The 23,479-nt window shown below is 39.6% G+C and overlaps 1 protein-coding gene across 1 annotated transcript in view; it reads left to right on the top strand.

The window, feature by feature from the left end:
• Nucleotides 1-23,479, top strand: part of myo1d (myosin 1D) — a 549,120-nt gene that overhangs the window by 12,253 nt on the left and 513,388 nt on the right. The window lies entirely within an intron of this gene.

Raw genomic sequence — 23,479 nt, 5'->3', positions numbered from 1 at the left:
AAGACAGCAACTTTGTATGCTGGTCTGCAAACAACAATGAAATAATGAGCAAATAAACTGTTCTAAACATGTTGGTTGAGAGCAAAATTTTCAAAAGAAAACAAACTCTGGAATGCTCAGGCCAGTGTGTTCATTCAAAAAATATACAAATGCCATTTGAGTATGAAATCTTTCCTTGGAATGCCTTTCACGTGCAGTTTTAATTGTAATAAGGATATTAAAGTGCTTAAATGAGTAAAACTACTACATAGTGTTTAAAATTTAACACTAGTTCACTTTTTCCTTTCGAGTGATTCTGAATATGTATGATGTATAGTTGTTGTGTGTCAGTTCAGTTGGGGATTCTAACCTGTAAATAGATTTAGTGGGCTGAGGTGTCTATTACTTCATTATTTAACCTAGTTAAGCTTGCAACTACAACCACTTGGGATATAATTCGTCTGAGTCAGCAAGCCCTCAGGACATTTGGGATTGGTGCTGTAGTCATGTTCAGCTTTCTAATTTACTGTGCAATATTATAGATAATTGTCACTGTCTAATCATACTAGAGGTTTTATATTTTATCTGTTCAGTTAACAGGCCAGGAAACTGCTTGTCTTTTACCAGCCTCTTTCTTTACTCATTGGAACATGATGGACTTCTCACAGAGAAGAATATTCTTGTCCTGTTAAATTCTAGATGATTGAACCACGATGAGAACACTAGACAAAGGGGGCAAATGAGGCTGTTCCCTCTTTGATACTTGTCAAATTTCTTGGAATTGTATGAATATAGCTAGAATTAATTCCGCTATGCGGGAGATGGTTGGTTTATGGAGATAACCACAAAGATGCTGTGGTGACCTTTGCATTGCAATTGTCAGTCTCTGGAGCATTTATAGTTATAGAGGCATAGAGATGTACAGCACGGAAACAGACCCTTCGGTCCAACCTGTCCATGCCGACCAGATATCCCAACCCAATCTAGTCCCACCTGCCAGCACCCGGCCTATATCCGTCCAAACCCTTGCAATTGTACCAGCCTCTACCACATCCTCTGGCGGCTCATTCCATACATGTAACTCCCTCTGCGTGAAAAAGTTTCCTCTTAGGGCTCTTTTATACCTTTCCCCTCTCACCTTAAACCTATGCCCTCTAGTTCTGGACTCCCCGATCCCAGGGAAAAGACTTCGTCTCCTTATCTTATCCATGCCCCTCATGAGGACTGCAGATGCTGGAGATCAGAGTCAAAAAATGTTGCGCTGGAAAAGCACAGCAGGTCAGATAGCATCCGAGGAGCAGGAGAGTCGACATTTTGGGTATAAGCCTTTCATCAGTACTTACGTCCTTCGTTAGGGCTTACGCCCGAAATGTCGACTCTCCTGCTCCTTGGGTGCTGCCTGACCTGCTGTGCTTTTCCAGCACCACACCTTTTGACACTGGAACATTCACCTGGTGGAAATCTAAGAAAAGAATAAGAGAAGGCCTGTCAGTTCTCATCCTATCATTGAATAATGCAAGCTCATGCTCCACCCTTATTAATTGCGGGTAATATTTTTGGTGTTGGGGGAGAAAACCTCAACACAATATGCTTTCAATCTGCAATTTTAAGTTACCAATAATTCTTTGAATGCTGTTTCAGATTACCATTTACACTGTGAACTGTAATATAGAATCTGAAAATGGTATTGTCCTGTAGGGATAGAATAGGTGTAGCAGCCAAAATTCTTGTTTCTTTTCCAGGCATTCACTTTCACTTGCTTCTATTTTTTTTTAATGGGGTTGGGACAGTAGAGGGGAGAAAATAGATTGGCACTAAATGATGTTTGTTTGTTTGAAGAGCTGGTACAGACATGATGGGCTGAATGACCTGAGCACTGGAACAATTCCATGATCTTACATGGGAGCAGCGCAATGTAGGTTGATCACTCGGCTTCAGCATCATAGAATGCATCTCAACTTGCCAATCAGTCCATAAGTCATAGGAGCAGAAATCAGGCCATTCAGCCCATTGAGCCTGCTCTGCCATTCAATCATGGCTGATAAGTTTCTCAACCCATTTTCCCCGCTTTCTCCCCATAACCCTTGATCTCCTTTACAATCAAGAACCTTTCTATCTCCATCTTAAATATACTCAATGACCTGGCCTCTACAGCCTTCTGTGGCAGTGAATTCCATAGATTCCCCACTTTCTGGCTGAAGAAGTTTCTCCTTATCTCAGTTCTAAACGGTCTTCCCTTTATTTGACGGCTGTGCCCTCGGGTCCCAGTCTCCTCTACCAACAGAAACATCTTCCCAACATCCACTCTGTCCAGGCCATTCAGTATTCTGTAAGTTTCAATTAGATCCCCCTTCATCCTTCTGAACTCCATTGAGTACAGACTCAGAGTCCTCAAACGTTCCTTATATGTTAAGCTGTTCACTCCTGGGCCCATTCTTATGGATCTCCTCTGAACAAGCTCCAGGGCCTGTACATCCTTCCAGTGATATGGGACCCAAAACTGCGCACAATACTTCAAATGTGGCCAGACTAAAGCCTCATAGAGCCTCAGAAGCACATCCCTGTTTTTAGTTTCAAGTCCTCTTGAAATAAATGCCATCATTGCATTGGCCCTCTTAACTACTGACTCATGGGTGCACGGTGGCTCAGTGGTCAGCACTGCTGCCTCACAGCATCAGGGACCCGGTTTCGACTCCCACTCTGGGCGACTGTTCTGTGTGGACTGTGATAATGTAAAGCTATCCATAAGCATTTCCAATGAGCCACTAAGTTAGAGAAAACAATAATGTTACAAAAAGATGGAACTAATCCGTTAATATTCCAGTGCTTCCAATCTGTTGATTTGAGGGAAAGCTGTAGAATGATTTGGGCAATTTAGACTGTATTTCGTATTCATAGATTTTTTTTGTTGCCCTGAAGGGAAGTTGGCGGCACAATGGTAATGTCACTTTTTTTTTATTGTGCGGCCCATGTTATTGTTGAGGTTCAACTGCCACCAGAGAAACTGATGGAATTTAATTAGTAAGTGTGGCAAATAAAGCTTGTCTTTGTATTGGTGAGCATGAAACTGTAGTTGATAGAAACTGGACAAAGTAACACCAGATACCGAAATGTGGTGAACTGCACTCCAAGATGGCCTAGTAAGCTACTCGGTTCAAGGTCAGAAGGCAACAAATGCTGACCTTGCCAGGAACCTAAAAGAAATTAAAAAGACTGAGTATTTTATGAAATTTTTTTTGGAGATTCTTTAACGGTTGATTTGCAAAGTCAAAACACAATCCTTCAGAATCAACATGATTTTATGAAGAGTAATCATGTTTGACTGACCTGCTATCATTCTTCAAAGATGTAGCAAGCAAAGTAGATAATGGGGGTCTTGTAGATATAGGGTATCTGGATCACCAGGAGACATTTGATAGGGTGATGCACAAAACTTAACGTACAGTAATAGCTGGGAATGTAGGTTGTAATGAAGAAATAAATATTTAGTCATCGAGATGTATAGCATGGAAACAGACCCTTTTCATGCCTGTCCATGCCGACCAGATATCCCAACCCAATCAAGTCCCATCTGCCAGCACCCGGCCGATATTCCTCCAAACCCTTCCTATTCATATGCCCATCCAAATGCCTTTTAAATGTTGCAATTGTACCAGCCTCCACCACATCCTCTGGCAGCTCATTCCATACACGTACCATCCTCTGCGTGAAAAAGTTGTCCCTTAGGTCTCTTTTATATCTTTCCCATCTTACCCTAAACCTATCCCTCTAGTTCTGGACTCCCTGACCCCAGGGAAAAGACTTTGTCGATTTGTCCTATCCATGCCCCTCATAATTTTGTAAACCTCTATAAGGTCACCCCTCAGCCCCCGAAGCTCCAGGGAAAACAGCCCCAGCCTGTTCAGCCTCTCCCTGTAGCTCAAATCCTCCAACCTTGGGAACATCCTTGTAAATCTTTTCTGAACCCTTTCAAGTTTCACAACATCTTTCCGATAGGAAGGAGATCGGAATTGCACACAATATTCCAATAGTGGCCTATCTAATGTTCTGTACCGCTGCAACATGAGCTCCCAACTCCTGTACTCAATACTCTGACCAATAAAGGAAAGCATATCAAACGCTGCCTTCGCTATCCTATCTACCTACAACACCACTTTCAAGGAGCTATGAACCTGTACTCCAAGGTTTCTTTGTTCAGCAACACTCCCTAGGAGCTTACCATTGAGTGTATAAATCCTGTTAAGATTTGCTTTCCCAAAATGCCGCACCTCGCATTTATCTGAATTAAAAGCCATCTGCAACGTCTCAGCCCATTGGCCCATCTGGTCAAGATCCTGTTGTAATCTGAGGTAACCCTCTTCACTGTCCACTACACCTCCAATTTTGGTGTCATCTACAAACTTAATAACTACCCCTTATGCTCGCATCCAAATCATTTATGTAAATGACAAAAAGTAGAGGACCCAGCGCTGATCCTTGTGGCACTCCACTGGTCACAGGCCTCCAGTCTGAAAACAACCCTCCACCACCACCCTCTGTCTTCTACCTTTTGAGCCAGTTCTGTATCCAAATGGCTAGTTTTCCCTATATTCTATGAGATCTAACCATGCTAATCAGTCTCCCATGTGGACCCTAGTCGAATGCCTCACTGAAGTCCATATAGATCACATCTATTAATCTGCCCTCATCAATCCTCTTTGCTACATAAATTGATATAAGTACGTTCGGTGGATGGTCCAAATTTTGAAATTTAATATCAATAAATGAGTTGAGTCAATTAAGTTATTGTATCTTTGGAGTCATATGTAGCCCAGACCATGTAAGGATGTTTTTTTTTGCTAAATGATATTAGTGAATCATATGGGTTTTTAATGACCATTGACAATGGACCAAATTTTTTTGCAATTCAAATTTCATGGTCTGTCATGATGGCATTCAAACCAAGGTCCCCTTAATACTATCTGGCCCTCTGGATTGGAGTGACATTGCCACCCACACCATTGCTTCTGTCTGAACTCTGACCAGAGGTCTGCAGCTTCAGGCGTCCCTTGACTTTTGGCAGTCTGCTCAAACAGTGTATCATTTAACTTGTTCCAATTTCCCTGTCTTTTCTAAAGATCTTATATTCGAGAATGTTTTGTTCCCATTAGTGCAGCGTCTGAAATGGCTACCATGTCATACTGTTTAAGTTGACCTTCTGCTTCTGGTAACTTGTTTCATTCCTTATGCTTCATGTATTTGAGTTCCGAATGTTTATCTGCTTGATCACGTTCTTATTTCATGAAGATGTTTCTCTCTCGATTTTGACTTGATTGTACTTTTCTTGCTAAAGCTTGATATTATGCTTCATGGGCAATTCAATATGCTCTATAATTTGCTTATTTTTGTCATTTTTTGCATCTGGAATATTTATCTTAATTATTTCTCATTTGAGTTTTGCTGTCATTCGCCTTTCTTATTTTTAGGTTCATATTTCTCTCTGAACCTTTGTCATCCTCCTCTCCAAATTGGTTCACTGTTTTTATTCAACCGACTCATACTTCCCAATGAAACTCTTGTCCAGATCTTGTTCAGCAACAGCAGTACAGTTCTCACTAATCAGAGTAAGAGTCCTGCTGCTGCATGTAGCTTCAATTCAGTTCGGGTCTCCTCCATAATACTCCACCATTCTAGTTCTCCCACCCAGGCATCACTGTTATCCTCAACTGCTCAAGTTCCCTCTTGTTCTAACTGATATCTAAGTTGTTTTCCAGTGTTCTGCAGTTCAGTTTTCTGTTCAAGCTGAATGACCTAATGAAATGGATCAGCATCCTTTTTATATTTGGGGACATAATCACATGAGCTATGACACTGGGTTGAATCATTTTTCTTCTATTAAATGGATGAACCTCAAACAAGCTGAATCCAACTTAAGTAATGTCTGACATCAAGGGTGGTATGATGGCTCAGTGGTTAGCCTTGCTGCCTCACAGCACCAGGGACCTGGCTTTGATTCCACGCTTGGGTGACTGTGTGGAAATTACACATTCTGTCTGTCTACGTGGATTTCATCTGTGCTGTGGTTTCCTCCCATAGGCCAAGTGGACTGGCCATGCTAAATTGCTCATAGTGTTCAGGGATGGGCTGGTTCGGTGAATTTTCTAGGGAAATGCAGGGTTACTAGGATAGGTTAGGGAGTGGGATGGGATATTCTTTAGAGGGTCGGTGTGGACCAGATGGGCCTATAATAATGACCTGCTTTCACACTGTAGGGATTCTATGCTTAATATCTTGAATCCAATAAACAACTGATCCAAATCTCCCAGTTATTTGAAAAAATACTGTTTATGGTCTCTTCTCCATCTCTCAAGTAAATGAGCTTTTGAAATATATAACACAGTTTTGAAGGGGCTTGCATTATCTGGTCTACAATGCAGATAAATTCACACCTTTGTCCCACTCTTCCACCATCAAGTCGTGCACATCTTTTTGCTCAGTTACTTTTAGTTCCACAGACCAGGCCTCAATGGCAGTATGTAAACAAAAAATCTTTCCGTTCTACTTACTGTTCAGTTTTGAAGTCTTGTTGCTGAAGTTCTGCCCATGTGACAGTTGATTTCTGTGCTTGGATAGTCTCCATAATCTGAATGTGTGCCTTTGTAGGTGAGGGATGTTTGACAAGGCTTGTTTATTCTGCCAGAATTGTAACTGGGGTGTGTAATGATGCATAAATCATGTCATGTGGTACAGGTGTAGCTTTGGAAACCAGCAGTATTCTAGGTCACTAGCTAACCCCTTTTTAATCTTGGGCCAGAGGTGTATATTTGAGGAAATGTGATATTAAGAAAGATAATAAGTACTGGAAGTGTTGCAGGTCAGTCAGCATCAGAACATGAAATAAGTTAAACATTTTGGATGGAATTGCAAGCTACACAGTTATAGAGGTGTTTGTGCAAGAGAGCAAGTGTGTGCAATTGTCAGGAAGACATTTTTGACTTATGTTTAATATGGGTTTGGCATTCTCATATTTTGAGCATTTTAATCCTATCTTGGTGCTAAGAACTGATCATGTTTTAATTCATATATATTTTTCCATATCAATGCCTAAAGTTGAAATTGTTGAGGCACATGATACATGCAGGAATTACAAATGAATTAAAGTCCTTAAATACATTTATTTTCATGTTTTTCAGATAATAATAAGTCATGGGTTGTCAGTATCATTTAAAGAAATTCATCATCTGTAATTCCAAAAGACTCATTGTGTAATGATTTCTCTTGATCCCTCTCTTTATCCAGTTAGAAGTCCTGCACTTCCATTGCTAATTGAAGGATGCAGTTTGTTAATGCTTTGTCTCTGTGCAGTGAAGTGCATGGATTTTTTTTTGTAAATTTTATCTGAAATTCTGTTGCTTTCCAAATGCAAACTCTTTGTGGTATAGTCTCATGTGCACGACTTCTTCGTTCTTAATCTGGTAATCAGCCATTGACGTTAAATGTAAACTTGAAAGATTTTTTGACTTGGGATAGAAATTCAGTCAGGTTACTTGTATCAATATGTGCATGTTTCCATCAGGGGTATGATAGTCAGTCAGAACTGGGGCTGCAATTTTTGTTTTTGGTCTTGGATTTCTAACCTAGTGCACTGAGGTCAATTCTACCAATTCTATCAATTGGAATTGGTCATCTTACTCTCAATATTATCTCTATTCCAAGATTTTATTGATGATTATTTCACTCTGTTCTCAGAATTCAGACTAGTTTGTCCACCCCTGTGGGACACCCTTGGCACGTGTGTCAACAGATTGTTAAATTGGTGATGACGTGTGGTGAATACGGAATGACCTGTCCAAATGCAGCAAGACTTGCCCAATATCCAGGTTTTGGCTGATATTTGATAAGTAATATTCATATCAAGCCAGTTGCGATAAGGGAAAATTTGGGAGCAAATGACTGCAGATGCTGGAATCTGTATTGAAAACAAAAAATGGTGGAAATCCCAGCAGGTCAGACAGCACCTGTGGAGAGAGAGCAAGCAAACGTTTCAAGTCTAGCTGACTCTTCTTTAGAGCAATCTGTGAGAAAATCTAACTGTTGTCCCTTGACATTCAATGGCACTACTATCACAAAATCCATGAGGTCACCGTTGACCATATAAGTACCATGGCTAGAAGAATAGGCTAGGAATCCTGCAGCAAGTAAATCACTGTCTCATTCCCCAAAACATGTTCACCACCTACAAGGTATAAGTCAGGAGTGTGATGAAAAACCCACGTAGGACAAAGCATCCCACTTGATTGACACAACATCTGCAAATACCAACATTTCCCATCACCAATGCACTGTGTACACCATCTACAGGATGCAGTGCAGAAATTCATCAAAGTTTCTTTTGACAGCGCTTTCCAAACCCATGACCACTACCATCTGCAAAGGACAACAGATACCATCACGTGCAAGCTACTCATTATCCTCACTGTTTCTTCAGTGTCACTGGGTCAAAATTCTGGATGTCCATTGTATGTGTGTTTACACCAAATGACCTGTAGTGGTTCAAAAAAGCAGCTCACCACCATCTTCTCAATGGCACCTATGTATAATCAATGGATGTTAGCCCAAACAGTAACACCCATGTTCCATGAATGAATGAAAAAGTGGGCAGTCTTATCACTAAAACCATCTTCCACCAACATCCATGTCCATATACTTCTTAATTAAGAATTTGGACCCCAGATATCCTCCCCTCATGCTCTATTGAGGAAATTGAAACTGCTGCATTTGTTGGTCTATCTGTGGTTAGCTTGCTATGGTTCAAGAATTGATTTAGACTCCTCCAGGACTTCGGTATGCACAGCATTCACCAACTGAGCTAATGGGATTACTGCATTTTCAGTCATGTAAATGTAAATTCTGATGTTCAGTGTTAAAATTATTGCTTTAATAGCTAGGTTACCATGCATAATTTGAGACTCAGCCACATACAAGATACAGGTAGTCATAGAGGTTGGTTTTAAAGTGTATCTTTAAAGCAGGAGAGAGAAACAGGAGAGGTTTAGGGAGAGAATTCCAGCATCAGAGAGGAAAGGAAAAGTGGTTGTGCAGGAGGCAAGAGTTGATGGGGCACAGATATCTGCAGAGGGTTGACAGGCTGATAGCATAAGAAAATATAATTGTTACATACAGAATTGCAAGGTCTCGTCTTCAGTCTCAGTGAGTGGAATGTGTAATTTCTGTTACAACTATGTGGTTGATTCCAGGGCTTTTTGATATAGGAGAAAATACTGCAAACCACTGTTTGAATTTGGAAATTGATCCACCATCATTGAAGTTGCTATAATGTAAAATTACTACCTGTGGTTTCTAAACGGAATAGGTTTACTGCTTTAGGTTCGCTGATCAGAAGCCAAATAACTCAGCAGAGAGAGTGATTGCCTCTAGTGTGAATTTGGCTCTATGTATGGAATAGAGTTGGAAGATTTCATATTGCAAAAGAAAGATGTCAAATTGCGTCACTGCAGTATTTTTTTTTAAACATCTGAGCTGTTTACCCAAATGATTGAATACCTGTGGTTGATTGCTCAGGATTTTGCAGGATCTGACAGCACCACAAGCTGTAATTTGTGACTAGAATATTTTAGAATACTATTTGGATCCACTTCAGTGTTGATGGTGGCCTCCCTCATTCCCACTGATACATACACTGGATGAGAAACCTTTTGAGGATGCACATACGTTTCATTTTGTACTTTCATATTTGGTACATTTTTCTTTTAGTAAGTCTGAGTCAGTACTTTATGGGAATCTGTCATCCTGATATTTGATCAGGCATTAGTTTAAACAGGGCACCTGTTGGTTTTCGTTGTATTTCACGTTATCTAATGAAGGCAGCGCTACTTTGAGAATTCAGTTGATTTGAACAGTCAAATTCTAATCTGGTCGCTGTATTCTGACTAACGTTTGAATAATCCAAGGTTGTAACCTTTGGTCTAGCAGCACATTTATAGTTAAAGTTTGCACTGAATCTTTGAAACCATACTTGGATAGAATTGATAAGCAATTATCTTTGTGACCATAGCTGCTGACCAATTATATTTTTCAACTGTCTATTCCAAAGTCAATTGAAATAGCTTGATCCTTAAAAAATAAATAATTGTGCATATTGCTGAGCTATTTTACATCATTATTTAAAGGTTTTTTTCTCTTCTTTCATTACCCCCTCTTTCTCACACCCCAATATTATTTCATACCTAAAGTCACTGAGCTGTACTTGAATATTACTCCATTATGATCTCTGGTTCATCACATAGTGAGCCTGAACCAATCGTTGACCAGAGTTTAGATGGCAGGGTCACCATGGCTAAACTAGTGCTCTCTACTTGATGTCCACACACAAGTAAACTTTCCAGTAGAGGTCAATGAATATTGATAAGAAACACAGAAAAGAATTGTATTACTTCACTGCAATACTGGAGTTTCAGTCTTAAGTAGATAAGGCTTCTTTATAGAATTAATGTTTCATTTTACATACATTACCAATCGCATTGAGTGATAAGCTGAGGTCAAACTACTTGTTCAGAGGGATTATACTATATTTGAACTTGTGTATGTTTGCAATTTGTGGAACCTGTAGTGGAATGATGCAATACAATGCCTAAGTTTTCAGTGCTGGGTACTCTGATGATTTTCAATCCTTCAATGATAGAAATCATCTCCAAGAAGCACTGGACATAGTTCCAGCCTTGAGTCCTTCAGAACTTTAAAACAAACGGGCTGAGATTTTTAAGTGAAACTGATTTGTTTTAAATATAATTGGAATACAGGCTTTGCAATCTTTAACTTTCCTGTGATCCCCGAATTAGTGCATTGCATGATATAGTTTGGTGTTTGGATATTATGGGATTTGGGAATTGATTGATGGCAGAAACAAAAGGTTATTCGTCTGTTTTCTCAGCATAGTGGAGATGATGAACCTATTCCATACTAATGGATTACTAGTAAAATTATAATCAAAATTGTGTTCAAGTCCCTCAAATCATTCCCAAACACTTACAAGTAAGTAATTATGGAGAAATTTAAGGGAACCATCTGTGTTGTTTAAAGAATAATGGAAGGCATTTGAGGCATCAGATTGAGATGCAAATTGATTAACCACTTATGACAAGGGTCTTTATCCTTCAGAAACATTGCACCAAAGGGTGAGCCATTGATGCTAAACATTTTTGCTTGCAGGCAATTCTGGTCTCCCTCCTATCGGAAGGATTTTGTGGAACGTGAGGGTTCAAAAAAGATTTACAAGGATGTTGCGCTACACTGAGAGGCTGAATAGGCTGGGGCTTTTGGAGGCTGAGGGGTGACCTTTATAGAGGTTTATAAAATCATGAGCAGCATGGATAGGATAAATAGACAAGGTCTTTTCCCTGGGGTGGGGGAGTCAGAACTAGAGGGCATAGGTTTAGGGTGAGAGGGGCAATATATAAAAGGGACCTAAGGGGCAACATTTTCACACCAAGGGTGGTGCGTGTAGGAATGAACTGCCAGAGGAAGTAGTGGAGGCTGGTACAATTACAACATTTAAAAGGCAAAGGAAATAAGAAGATTTTAGAGGGATATGGGCCAAGTGCTGGCAAATGGGATGAGATTAGGTTAGGATATCTGGTCGGCATGGATGAGTTGGACCAAAGGGACTGTTTCCCTGCTGTGCATCTCTATGACTCCACTTGCCCTCACTTTGGGGACTAAGAGCCAATGAAGTTGAAGTGACTGCCTGCCTTTACTTTGTGCAAGATTCATTTTGGAGTTGTTTCCAAAGGAATATATTTAGTAAATGAAAAATAACCTTGTAGAAAACTTAACAATAAAAAGAAATTTATGCCAAATGAAATGGCTGACTTAACATATTTCTTAGTGGTGAGTTAATTAGTAGTCTCTATTTGTGAAACATTGCAATTACCAAAGATAAATGGAGAGAAAAATGACTGAGATGCATCTTCAAGACTAAACTGCATATTGTTAGAGCAAGTATTTATTTTAAGAACTTAAAAGGTTCTCTGTACAACAGTAAAACTTTGTTTGGACTCTCTTTTTTCACCAGTCCTTATACTAATTTAGTGGTTAAGTAGAGTCAGAGAGTTGGACAACATTGAAATAGATCCTTTTGGTCCAACTCATCCATGCTGACCAGATGTTCTAAATTTATCTAGAATCATTTGCCAGCATTTGGCCCATATCCTTCTAATCCCCTTTCAATTAAGTTGGACTCAGTAGTATTATTTATAATGGTTCCAAATTCTGTGCCCAGCCTGTGATGATATGAGTTGGGAGTTGAGGTGGGGGAGGGGGAAGGTGGTATTGGTGGGAGTGAAAAATTTGAGTCAAGAATCTTTTGTTTTGTGCTGATCATTGTGTTAGGCAAATGGAAATTATGGCCACATAGAAACATTTTGACAGTCCGCTTGGGTGGAGGTTACTGTTTTGTTTTAATTTGTTTATAGGATGTGGGCATAGTTAGTTCAGCTGGAATTTATTGCCAGCTGGTCTGGTGACATCTGGAGGGACAGAGATTGTGTTTTGTAACCAATATAATGCTTCATTGGATTGAAGATTAACTCTGTTTCTTTCTCCAAAAATGCTGCCAGATCTGCTGAGTTTCTCCAGCATTTTATCTGTTCTTTTCAGATTTTCAGCATTCACAGTACTTTGCTTTTATTTCAGTGTTCGTTGCCTATTCCTAATTGCCCTTTAAACCTGTGAAGATGAGTTACTGCAGTTGTTGGCTGGGATAGGTGATTGGATGAGACAAGTGAATGGAATTTTAAAAAATTATCAAACTAACTTTGAAAGTGGTTCCAACCACTTTAGTTGATGTAAGATAACCCCATACAGCAGAACTGCATACACAATTAAATACAGCACATGGGATGTGATACATCCATTTTTTGAAGTTAAAATCACAACACCAGGTTATAGTCCAAAGGTTTAATTGGAAGTGCACTAGCTTTCGGAGCGCCGCTCCTTGTTGCAATCACCTGATGAAGGAGCGGCGCTCCGAAAGCTAGTGTGCTTCCAATTAAACCTGTTGGACTATAACCTGGTGTTGTGTGATTTTTAACTTTGTACACCCCAGTCCAACACTGGCATCACCAAATTAACCATTTTTGAGTGTACTTCAGTGCTGATTTTGTTTTTGTTGTTCTGCAGTATCCCACAGTATGTAATAAGCTGCATGATGAATAGATTTTCTCTCTTTCTTTTTAGATATCTTCAAATTGTGACATAAATTGAGCTTCTGAGTCGCATTGCAGTTTTTAGCCAGGCTATTCCCTTCCTCAGAAGGTGAGGGGGGTGGTGATGGGGAAGAACTGGTAGGAGAAAGATGATTGGATAGGTAGACACTGGGGAGGCTCCTGCCCCCTTCCCACCACCTTAGAAATTGTTGTGAGTGGGAAAGCCTTCCTGATCCAGTGAGGTCCTTAAGTGACCTAATAATGACACCCTCAGAGCCTTGTCCCACCTGGGCTGCAATTATTTCAGTTTTCAGTGGGGTGAGGAAGGGCAGATCTATCCAATCCTGACCAGAATTGGCTGGTTGGCAGGAAGGGTATTGGGATCCTTCAGTCTGCACGTGTTTTTGCACAATCACAGCTTGCTGCTACATGCCAACACATCCCACCCCCCCCCCCCCCCCCCCACACCAAACCAAAGACCTTACCTCTGACCCCATTGCTTGGTCTCTCCTAGACCCCAGAAACTGTCCTCCCAAACAGCACTCCTCTGTACTTGCCTCTGTCCTTTCATTTGATGGCCTGGTCACTGTTATGGCATTGCTGAGCTCTGGAGAAGGTTCCCTGTTGAGTCGGACCTTCTGGTCTGACTTTGGCTGCCAACAGACATTCTCACTAGTTTTACAATCAGCTGCTGACTTGATGTGTAATCCAGCAGGTTTTCTGACAGTAAGGCAATGGGATTTTCTCAATTAAATCTTCTTACTTTCATACTTAATCAGGGAAATACTGGCCTTTTCTTTAGTTATACTAAAAGTTTTAGTGACGTGAAGTGCAGATCCTGGTGTTGGTGTGTGTCTGCTGCTTATACATGCACAATATAATTACCCAAATCAAGTGAGAACTACAACATGCTTACTTGGAAATCAAAACATTTCGCAATCAGAATTGAACTATGTTAAATTATGGCTTGATCTGCACCTTGAGATCATTTGCCTGTCTTTGTTCCATATCCCTTAACAAACCTGCCTGAGGAATCTCTTTCAGTCTTGGTTTGGGACATTTTTACTTGAATCCTGCCTTAACTACAGACAGGTCCTGATTTCCCAGTCTGTTTGTACATAGATCTCCCAACGGATATTTTCCTCCGTCTACTTATCAATCAACTCCGCTAATCTTCTTAAACACCTCAATTAGATCACCCTTTTAATTGTCCATTTCAATAGTATACATGTAGAATTTATGCAAACTAGCCTCATAACTTGCCCCATCACCTCAGAATCATTCTGGTGACTCTGCACCTGTTCCATCGCTAGAACATCTTTGATGTGGTGAGGTGCCCAGAATTGAGTGCCAAATACAATCAAATGTTTGCTACAGAGTGTGTGTGACATGATAGACTCCTGCTTGCACCACCAGCAACTCCTTTATTTCTCCTTTCCCTTTTCTTGTTTTCTTTGAAGGTTGCAGCACACTTTGGAATATAGCTCAGAGACAAGTGGAAACTCTCTGGTCCATGCAGGGGGTTGCTTTCTGCTGCAATTTTTACAGAAACAAATCACAAATACTGCTATTAATCCCCTTTTCTGCTCTTAAAATAAACTCTAATTAAATAGTCCTTGGTCACTTGCTGTGATGAAATCAAAAATGAACAGTTAATGGAAACTTACAAAACTGGAATGGAAACTTGTCAGAATCAAATCAAAATAACATTTAGCAGTGTGGTGATGTACCCCATCCAATGTCGTGCCCACTGGTCTGCTAAAGGTCTCTGCTGTGCTGATGAATCCTCCTTTCTAAACGTTATTCTTGGACTTGTAAAGCTAAGTGATGGGGATGAACGACGAGTGAGTTTTAATGAGATGAACCACTTCTTCTCTAAACAATTCTGTTTATTGAATAACAGAACAGGTACTGTCCAGGTTACATTGTGTAGTCAGATATAATCTTAATAATGATCAGTATCCACTGTAATAAATCACATGTTTGGGATTATGGACTAAAATTAGTTTTAGATTATTAGAGAGTCCAGGAGAGTTTCTTACCTTGAAAATTGATTATTGCATAATTTTATGCTGTGCAATCCGGTGTCGTTTTTTGAAGCAGTGAAGGGGGGCATTTGAGACTGAGCAGAACCAGAGTCTCTGAGGAAAGGAAACTCTACCTGATGAAAGCCCTCTAGTTGAGTTGCAGGAAGTAAAATGCTTTAAATACCTGCAAAACTGAAAACATTGCTCTCCTGCTCTCTTGACCTCTCGCTTTTGATCACATGTTCTCTTCCCACCTGCCCCTCCCCATATGGGGGGAAAAGGACAGAAAACCCAGAAGTTTTAATAAAAAAGATTCTAATCTAAGTGAAGACCCAAGTCATAGAGTTGTAGAACTGTACAATATGGATGCAGACCATTCGGTCCAACATGTCTATGCTGAACAGATATCCTAGATTAATCTAGTCCCAGTTGCCAGTATTTGGCCCATATCCCTCTAAACCCTCCCTTTCATAAACCTATTCAGATGCCTTTTAAATGTTGTAATTGTACCAGCCTCCAGCACCATCTCTGGCAGCTCATTGCATACGCACACCACCCTCTCTGTGAAAATGTTACCCCTTAGGTCCCTTTTAAATCGTTTCACCTCTCACCTTAAACCTATGCCCTCTAGTTTTGGACTCCCCCCATCCTGGGGAAAGGACCTTGGCTATTTACCCTATCCATGCCCCGCATGATTTTTCAAACTCTCTATAAGGTCACCCAGCAGTCTCCAATACTCCAGTCTACTCAATCAATGACCAAATTGAAGGAAGACCCTGTAGACGTGTTCAGTGCTAAAAGTTTAAGAAAATGGCTGACAGTTTTACCCATCCTTAATCTGGACAGTGATCTTCAGAATTTTGTTAACCTATCTATATTCTTTATTCACACATAGTATGTATGTCAAAATGTTTGCTGTTTGTCTATCTTCATTGTGAGTGTGTGTGCGTGCAGGGGTTTTGTAGGAGTAAAGTTCCATAAAAATACATTACAAATCCTTTCTTTACTCTGGATTTTGTTAATCTTGTGTCTAACTTAAAAGTGATTCCTTTGTTAATGACGAAATCTGGTAAGAATTGTTTGTATTCTGATTCGCAGTCAGTCAGCCAAATTGTTCGTCGTCACAGTATAATTGAGATTTTATAGATTTTTGGGATGGCTTGTAGAAGGGTGAAGCACCATTACTAATACACTTTTCTCCATTAACTTTAGGGATGGCTCTATCTGGATCGAGAATTGGGATGACTTGTGTCTCCATGCAAGACTATATGACATTATCAGATTGGTAGAGCTTAATGCAAACTCAAATATGATCCTTTTCAGAGCCATTATTTTCAATCACACATACCATGCAGGCTCTTCCACTGTGGGGGAAGGACCATTACTGGCAATCCCCATTCAGTCCTAGAACAATATGAACTAAAGACCAGCGTTTACTTAGAGATTGAAAACAGGGATATTTCATGGTTGCTTCTTTTCTGTTTCCTTAAACTAGTAAGGTCCTGAGGTAATTGTAGTGCTTCTACATGTGAAGCTCTGAAAGCAGGGGACTTGAACTTGGGATCCTCTGAAATTGAATGCTCATATTTGCATAGCCGTTAATAGAGCAAAGGCTTTGAAAACCTGCTTGATAGTTGGAAGACTTTGCCTCTGAGGGTCAGTTTTATAATATCTCAAATTTTCACCAAATATTTCAGGGAAATGACTTTTACCAATATATTTTTCTAGGCGGCAATAGTTTTCCTCTACTAATCTTTTGTAAACAGACATGATTATACTTTTAATTCTCTGTTGACACTGAACCTATGATCTCACAAATGACTTTTTGGACCGAAGGGGGGTTTCCTTTTCATTGAATGTTGAACATAATCTTCTGGATATCAGGACAATTGGAACTGTTAATTTGCCTTTGAATTATGAATTTAACCCTGCATATTTTAGGACTGCATTTGTGAAACAAGACATTTCCTACTTCTATCCAGTTTAGTTTTCGTGCCATTGGAAAAATTGCTGTTACTGATTTAAATCATTTTGAACGAAAGGGATTTAGTATAAGGGCTTAGTTGCGAAGGCAGTAACGGTGTTCCAAATGCTGTTTCAAGACGGCTGAAGGAAAATGTTTATTTTTTTGCTGGAGAATTAACTTCCTTTTCTCTGATTTGTGCCATTTTGGGAAATTTAACACAGGAAATTATTCTGAACATTAAGACTTGCTTTTTTGGAAACAGTATTTTTATAATATCAAATTAGGCATCAAAAATATCAAAGTAACGTGCCATCATAATGTTAGAAACATTCTTATCTTCAATTTATAGAGCATAGCATTGGATTTGTTAGAAAGTAAGGACTTTCATTTAGGTTGGGAATTATCATTTCCCTTGGATACCCTGAAACACCAATGTATTGCTTTTGATTTACAGTCACTGTTACAGGGTAAGAACAGCAATCGTTGGACAAATAAATGATCAGAAACATTAGTGAATACATTACCTAAAAACTTGTTTTCAAATGAACTTGTAGTGGCTTTGAAACAGGTTTGGAACCTATGGTTGGAAAAGTTGCTTTGAAATTGCATGTCCTTCCTTTAATTGCATGTCCTTCCTTTATTAGTCACTACAATCCTAATGCTCCTTAATCCACTGCCTTTAGCAATATTGATGTTTTTCAGTATTAAAATTTAGGCTCTGGTAGATGGGGTGAATAAGTAATAATACAAGGGAACAGCTTGCAAATTTTCAAGATCTAGCTAGGTAAATTCAGTCTTTCATAGGTCCCACTTGTGATAAAAAGTGCATGTAACATATTCCAAGGAGCAAATAAAATGCCACTTAAAATAAGAACAATAAATTAGCATCTTCTGTTGACTGACCACCTAAAGCAAAACCCATTGTTAAGCCACTCAGAAATTAAAGGTGTATATTTTATGAAAAGCACATCCAATTTTCTCAAGTTCCAGCATGGATAATCAAACTGGAAGGTTTGTTTTCAGACGTTTCATCACCATACTAGGTAACATCTTCAGTGAGCCTCTGAATGAAGCACTTGTGGTGTAGGCTGCTTTCTATGTTTGAGTTTCCAAGGGTGGTGATGTCATTTCCTGTGGTGACATAATTTCCTATGTGATGTCATTTCCTGTTTCTTCTCAGGGGGTGGTAGATGGGTTTCAAGTCAATGTGTTTGTTGATAGAGTTCCGGTTGGAATGCCATGCTTCTAGGAATTCTCTTGCTTATCTCTGCTTAGCTTGTCCGAGGATGGATGTGTTGTGTCAGCCAAAGTGGTGGCCTTCCTAATCCGTACGTAAGGATACTAGTGAGAGTGGGTCATGTCGTTTTGTGGCTAGTTGATGTCCATTGGTTTCAATGCCGAATGGCTTGCGAATTATCTGGAATGATCTTTGCTCATCTTGACCTCTTTGCATTAACATTTGTTGGAAGAGTGCGCATATGTATATTGATAAATGCTTTTAGTATGATCACTGTTGAAAATCTTCTGACCCTGTGTAAACTTGCACATGAAAATCAACTATTGAGATATATCTGCTTGTGAAATCATATTTTCCACTTTGCATCTTCAACATCATACTATTTTTATAAACTACCCTTAACATAATAAACAGTCGAAGGCACTCGAGAGGAAGGTTATTAGACTGAGTTTGATATGGAGTCGCATCAGGTCAGTTAGCTAAAATTTTTCTGAATGATGGAGGTTTTAAGAAATCTCTTCAAAGAAGAGAGGGTTAGTTAGGCATAGAGGCTTAGTAAGAAATTTCCAGAGCTCAGGACCTAGTCAACTGTAAGGACTGTAATCAGTTAAGTGGTGAAAAATTAGGAATGTTGCAAAGGCCAGAATAGGAAGAGAGCAAGTAATTTCCAAGCATCTCCAAGGGCTGGAGAAGGTTGCTGGAATCTGCAAAGGCAAAAGCCGTGGAGAAATATGAAAACAAGGATTGAGCAATTACTGAGCTATGAGCGAGTGGAGGTTAGTCAGCACAAGGGTGATGGATAAATGGGATTTGGTAAATGTCAGGCTATGGGAGAAGTGAAAAAACAAGATCAGCATCTGGTCAGCATTTTGTCTCATTCTAATATTGCACCTTCAAAATGTGAACTACAGGGCAGAGTCCCAAAGTGTTGCTCCAATGGTCAGTTGACCTGGAATTGTTGGGTTTTATTTTGCTTTTGGATTGGATCTAAAGCTGTAGCCTCAACTGATATGCAAGGAGTTGTCAGAATGCCAATTGGTCTTTTTAAAAAAAACCTGAGCACTTGGGTTTAGGGCAGAGTGAAGAATTGTTTCAATTTATATATGACCAGTGTCTTTGAAATGTCTCACAGCTTGACTTTACAGTAGACACTTGCTTTTAACAGGGTTAATGTGCAGGAATATAGGGTCCAGCAAGAGTCGCCACGTTCAGCTGTTTGATTCGGGTGTTGGATAATTGAAGCTCTAACATTTGGGCAAGACAATTGATGCACACAAAGGCTACTGCAAACTAAATTTCAATGAACTAATCTTCATCATATTGCTTCCACACTTGGAGGTTTTGGCAGGAATCAAATCCTTGATGTCTTGCCATATTTCATAAAGTCCAATCTCTTTGAAATTAAGCTGCACATAGCCTGCTTGATTACTGCTTCATTTGCACTGACATACCCGGAGCCTTATTGTCATCTGTGTTTGTCTTCAAATCCTTTCATGGGTTACTTTCCAAGATGCAAGGTGCTACATGAATGAAAACAGCTCTTTGCTCCATTGCTCACAGCCCATTTTCCTGATTTCTGTCTTGATTTATTTAACTTAAGTTTCTAATTAACCTGTTCAGAGATGTTATTGCACACTTTATTCTGTAACATTATAGGATCCTGGGTTCAAATCCTGTCATGGCAGAGAGCAGATTTTGAATTCTGCAATTAAGAGTCTAATGATGACCATAAATCCACTATCGATTGTCAGGAAAAACCCATCTGGTTGATTAATGTCCTGCAGGGAAGGAAATTGCCATCCTTAACTGGGACCTGGTTTACATGTCACTCCAGACCCACAGCAATGTTGTTGACTCTTAACTGCCCTCTGGGCAATTAGGGATGGTCAATAAATGCTGGCCTAGCCAGCGACACCCACACCTTATGAATGAATTAAAAAAAAAGGACCTAATTTCTTCTAATCAACCAATTCAGAGATGTTATTACACACCTCTGAAGCAGCTGGAACTACTCTGGTCCAGGGGTAGAGGCACTACCACTGAGCCATAAGACGACTCTCCCTGGTTTCACTAATCAGCTGACTGAGAGCATGTGTTGTAGTTTGTCTTAAAGGCATTGTATAACTGCAAGCTGCCCGGATGGTTAGGACACTGGAAAATGGGTAGTAGTGTATTCAGTCACTTGTGCTTATTCCACCATTCACCATTCTATAATTTGAGTCAATGTTCTCACCTTCATTTTGTAATCCTTATTACCTTTGTTATTACCATAATGCAAAATCTGTCAGTTTCCGTTCTGTAATTTTCATTTCTGTCAACATTGACGGACTGTTTTTGGGATTTAGGCTTGGTGGCGAGGTGGGAAAGAGTTCCAGTTCTCCACTACGTTTTTCTGCACTGATGTGGCACTTCATTGTGGGCATTCAAGCCAGAGGAAACATTTTATTTCTCTCTACCCACTTAATTTTTTTTTAGTCAGCTTACACTTCGGAACTGGATCACATCATAGTCTTCTGTTGTCTGGAATACAAGTCCTGTCCTCATAATTTAAACCTTTTAGCCTCAGTATCCTTATGAATTCTGAATAGTCTGAAAGCACCTCTTAAGAGCTGAGCACAGATCTGATGGGGGATGAAAATTCCTATGGTGGGAACGTATAAAGTTATTAATAACTCAGTGTGCCAAAGGAAATTGTTTCCGAGTTTCTAGCTGTTGGAGTGAGTTTGTGGTTTGGCAACACTTTTACTTGTAGGCAGCATGTGGTCAATGCAAAGAGTATGAAGGTAGGATGGCAAACATTCATCCAAAAAGTTAACCTAAAATGAACTGAAAAACTTGTCCTCATCCAATTACCTATAAAGAATTCAAAGAAAAGTGTTTAATCTGTGCGTGTACATCCTTCAGTCCCAGTTGAATCGTTGAGTCCTCCAGGAATGAAAATTAATTCCACAAAGCTGACTCATGTAGCACAGAGAAAAACAAGAGAAAAGGACAAAATAATGAACTAATAGTTGAGTAACCGAGAGTGCACTCCTCAATTGACTTCACTTCTCCCTCTGCCACTTCCCTTCTCCTTAGATTTATAAAATGTATTTAAAATAATGTCAGAAATTCTGTCTTCGCAACCATTATAAATGTTCAGGTTCAATTTAGGATCCTCTTCTTCATTGAGACATTGTAGTGATGGGAAGGTCTAATTACAGGGAAAGCAATTAACACAAGCTGCTTTCAATGTAATGGATACTTTAGGAGTTCATAATGAAAATAAAATATTGTGGGCAAACTAGACAAGTATAAAACGTCGAGGGAATGGGGTCGGCACATTTGTCTGAAATACTCCCACTCTTTGATCTGCTTCATTTGAAGATTATACTTGACAGTACCTCTGCTGCACAGCAACATGAGATGTTGATTGTTAATGTCTGACAGTTAATAGACAGGTGGTTCTGTTCCAGAGTTCATACATAAGGCAGGGGATGTTCGCATGTCGGGTCCTTAAAATTGCACTCCTATATGGGATTGCATTCATAATTTGTAAGCTTTTGTAAGTCAGATGTTTGTAAATCAGGGACCCCCTGTAACTTTTATGATGTCATCATATACTCATATCATCACTATCACAGCAAGTGACCTGAAGGTATAAAGATCTCTGACTCCATCTTAACTGAGGTCACTTGAGACATGAGGCCACTGATGAAAGTTGTTTACTCTTTGTAATCAAATAGCTTAGATTTTTATTAGATTAGATTAGACTTACAGTGTGGAAACAGGCCCTTCGGCCCAACAAGTCCACACCGACCCGCCGAAGCGCAACCCACCCATACCCCTACATGCTTAATGTTAGCCCTGATACAAAAATGACTGTAATATCTGTTGAATCTTTAAATACCATGTTACCCACATCTAGGTGTTGTATTACAGGAGCTACCACCAGCATTGCCAGATCAGGTACACTTCTGGACGCAAAACCCACACCACATTGGTAGTTCATTACCCACTGATGGTATGTCATTTCAAATAGAACTGAGGGGTGTGAATCCACTGTCACCATCATAACCTTCACGTTATATTTCAATTTGTCAGTGTTAAAAATATGAACCCATGACAAATTCAATACATTTATTTACTTAATCAAAAAACTATAAACACTTTAACATCTCTCACCAGCATCTATTTTCCTCTAATTGTTGTGAATCCAGAGGTTATTTAGATTATTGTGGCTTTAAAGAGTTTAGCCTCAAGCATAGCTCCATTTAACAGAGTAAAACATTGTCCGTTACATTTTGCATTCCTGCACATATAAAACAGTGTAACCTCTGCTGTCGTATGAAAATTGCCATGCAAAATCTAAATTACTTTCCTTTTCATGTGAGTGCAGCTAAATTCCTTATTTATCAATGTATTTCATTCACTTGTTTTGGAAATGACCCCACTAGTGTGGCTGTGCAGAAGTTACCTGTCGTTTATGTTGTCCTCATTGTCTGTGCTAGTTTACACATGTTCAGTATGCTCCATGCTGCCAACACTGCACAAGCTCTGTGACAGTATACCTTCATCGTGACCAAACAAAGAAAGGCATGTTTACTGTTTAAAAAGTCTGCTGTCACTAAGCTTGACTGTCAAGACTGAAATGTCTAATCTTCTAGTTTACTGTAACCACGTTAGTTTATGTAACCCGAGGGGCAGGTTAGATTTGAGCTTTTAGAAGGGAGGAGGAGGAAAAAGGAGTTATAGATTCTTGTAAACAGAATGCAATCACTTTGCAATCTGTCTTCCAAAATGTTTTGAGCATGAAGTGGGCCAGAGTTATGTATGTGGGAGACAGCAATATGTGAAACTAATGTTGTAGTGCTGACAACAGAAGCAAAACATTTCCTAATCTTGTGGTGTAAAAGCTTCAAAGTTCTAAGCTGAATAAATCTTCCATTCTGTACTATATCTGATCAACATAGCTGACTCTCCTCAAGCTCCCCTGATATCTCATTTAGTAAATCATTTGTCATTTTACAACTGAGCTGCACAGATGAGGCAAGCATTGAATTCATTTTTTGTCTGTACTAAGTCTTTG

Source organism: Hemiscyllium ocellatum, chromosome 32, assembly GCF_020745735.1.
Source record: "Hemiscyllium ocellatum isolate sHemOce1 chromosome 32, sHemOce1.pat.X.cur, whole genome shotgun sequence".
Classification (NCBI taxonomy): Eukaryota; Metazoa; Chordata; class Chondrichthyes; order Orectolobiformes; family Hemiscylliidae; genus Hemiscyllium; species Hemiscyllium ocellatum.
This window is presented reverse-complemented; position numbering and strand designations above follow the sequence as displayed.